Below are 3,203 nucleotides of genomic sequence, written 5' to 3' on the forward strand. Positions count from 1 at the left end.
ATAAACAAAATACTGATCTTTAACGAACATACAAACACATAAATTGGGGAAAGGATACCCCATTAAATAAATGGTGCTGGGAAACTGGCAGGCCACATGTAGAAGAATGAAACTGGATTGCCATCTCTCACCCTATACAAAAATCAACTCAACATTGATCAAAGAGTTAAATTTAAGACTTGAAACCACAAAAATTCTGGAAGATAACATTGGGAAAACTTCTGGACATTGGCTTAGGCCAATAATTCATGACTAAAACCCCAAAAGCAAATGCCAAAAATTAATACATACATGTGGCCTAATTAAACTAAAGAGATTCCGCACAGCAAAAGAAACAATCAACAGAGTAAACAGATAATCCACAGAGTGGGAGAAAATATTGACAAAGTATGCATCCAACAAAGGACTAGTATCCAGAATCTACAAAGAACTCAAACAAATCATCAAGAGAAAAACAAATAATCCCATCAAAAAGTGGGCAAAAGACACGAATAGACAATTCTCTTTTTTTTATTATTATTATTATACTTTAAGTTCTAGGGTACATGTGCATAACGTGCAGGTAAGAGGATATACAAACAGCCCACAAACACATGAAAAAATGCTTAACATCACTAATAATCAAAGAAATGCAAATTAAAACCACAATGAGCAAGAATAGTCATAATTAAAAAGTCAAAAAATAATAGATGTTGGCTTGGATGTGGTGAAAAGCAACACTTTTGTACTGCTGGTGGGAATGTAAATTAGTACAACCTCTATGGAAAACAGTATGAAGATTCCTTAAAGAACTAAAAGTAGAACTACCATTCAATCCAGCAATCCCACAACTGGGTAGCTACTCAATGGAAATGAAGTCATTATGTGAAAAACACACATGCAGCCGGGGGCGGTGGCTCAAGCCTGTAATCCCAGCACTTTGGGAGGCCGAGGCGGGCAGATCACGAGGTCAGGAGATCAAGAACATCCTGGCTAACATGGTGAAACCCCATCTCTACTAAAAATACAAGAAATCAGCAGGGTCTGGTGGCGGACGCCTGTAGTCCCAGCTACTCAGGAGGCTGAGGCAGGAGAATGGCGTGAACCTGGGAGGTGGAGCTTGCAGTGAGCAGAGATGGTGCCACTGCACTCCAGCCTGGGCTACACAGCAAGACTCCGTTTCAAAAAAAAAAACAAAACAAAAGAAAAAGAAAAACACACATGCACATGCATGTTTATAGCAGCACAACTCACAATTGCAAGGATAGTGTACCAACCTAAGTGCCCACTGACCAGTGAGTGGATTAAAGAAAATGTATATAGACACCATGGAATACTATTCAGACTACTCAGCCATAAAAAAGGTACAAAACAATGTCTTTTGCAGCAATTTGGATGGACCTGGAGGCCATTATTCTAAGTAACTTAGGAATTAAAAACCAAATACCATATGTTCTCACTTATAAGTGGAAGATAAGCTATGAGGATGCAAGGACATACAGAGTGATACAATGGACTTTGAGGACTTGGGACATGGGGAGGATGGGAGGGGGTTGAGGGATAAAAGACTACATATTGGCTACAGTGCACACTGCTCAGGTGACAAGTGCACGAAAATCATAGAATTCACCACTAAAGAACTCATCCATGTAACCAAAAACCTCCTGTACCTCAAAAACTATTTAAATAAAAATAAATAAATAAATACAATTTGTCATCAAAATCCCAGGAGTACAGGTATGATTCAATATCAGAAAATGTATAATGAAATCTGCAATCTGCAATCTTAATACGCTAAGAAAAAAATATAATTATTTCTTTTTTTTTTTTTTGTAGTTAGCTATTTAATGAGGTTCTTAAGACATTTAGAACACCAATTTGTGAGGACAAATTCCATTCGTCAGGGCAAAAACAGATCGCAGGTAGCCCTGGAGCTGAGGAACAGCTTTGATTTTTGGTAGAATTTGTGAGTCCACAGCTTTCTGATCAATCTTGCGCTGCTCTGTAATCTCGTATTTCTCTTTCTCTGTGTCGAAGATCTCACCTTCCTGGTGTCTGGGCTTCTGCAGCTTCTTCTTCTTGAAGTAAGCATCAGTAAGATGTTTTGGGATTTTGACATTGCTGATATCGATTTTGGTTGAGGTGGCAATGACAAATTTCTGGTGCGTTCTTCGTAGAGGAACTCGATTGAGGACCAGAGGTCCAGTCACAAGTAACAAGCCACTAGCCAGCTGCTTCAAGAAAACCACCCTCTTGCCCCTGTGGCGTCCAGTGAGGATGATCAGAATGGTCCCGGGGGTAATGCTGGCTCGCAGTTTTCTCACGTGCTGACTGAAGGGTTTTTTGCCGTGGCTCAATAGCTTTCGAGGCACATCTTCAGTAGGATAATATCTAGGCATTTTGCAAAGTTTAACCACCCGGGTACCGCTGTTCTTGTCACCACCAACTGGTTTTGTAAGAGTTGCAAGAACCTTCTCCTTCTTTTTCTTTTCAACCTTGGATTTAGCGGCTGAGTACTTCCTCTTGTACATGGCCTTTCTGGAATACATGGCAGATCGGGAATACCTGCCAATTCCTTTGACAAGGACAGGGTTGTGGCTGCAATGGGGCTTCCCCTTCTTGGGCTTCTTAGCCTTGAGGTTACCCTTTTTCACCTTGCCACCAGCATGAGCCTTCTTGGCTTCGGGTTTCTTCTCTTTAGTATCTGGCTTCTCAACTTTTTCACCCGCCATCTTGCAAGATGGGAAAGAGAACTAAGGTTTCCATAATTATTTCAATAAATGGAGAAAAATAGCCTTGAGATAGAACAGAGCTTCATTAATTTTATAAAAAATAAATCAATTTAGAGTAAACATCTACTTGATGAAGGAAATGTAGATGCATTTTATTTCAATTGGCAACAGAAAATAATAGCCATAACCATCATTACCATTTAACCTGGTCTTGGTGTAGGACTGGGAGAGAAGACATAATGTTATGCTTATTTTCATATAACATGATTACTTTATGCAGGAATAGCAATAGAATTATCAAATAAACTATTAAAACTAAAAATAGTGTTTGCTAACTTTTCTGTAGACAAACTTAATCTGAAAAATTCAATAGTGTTTCTAAACACTAGCAAAAACCAGTTACTTATAGTCAATTGTCATTCATAGCAGTTCCGTTCTACAAAAGGAAAGAAAGAAAGAAAGAAAGAAAGAAAGAAAGAAAGAAAGAAAGAA

At 38.8% G+C, this 3,203-nt stretch overlaps 1 pseudogene across 1 annotated transcript; it reads right to left on the reverse strand.

The window, feature by feature from the left end:
- Positions 1–1,817: 1,817 nt before the first annotated feature.
- On the reverse strand, positions 1,818–2,736 carry LOC111555705 (annotated as a pseudogene). Its single transcript, XR_002735616.1, has one exon. The product of XR_002735616.1 is annotated as a 60S ribosomal protein L6 pseudogene (transcript).
- Between the last annotated feature and the right edge of the window lie 467 nt (positions 2,737–3,203).

Source organism: Piliocolobus tephrosceles, chromosome 8 (assembly GCF_002776525.5).
Source record: "Piliocolobus tephrosceles isolate RC106 chromosome 8, ASM277652v3, whole genome shotgun sequence".
NCBI classification, from domain to species: Eukaryota; Metazoa; Chordata; class Mammalia; order Primates; family Cercopithecidae; genus Piliocolobus; species Piliocolobus tephrosceles.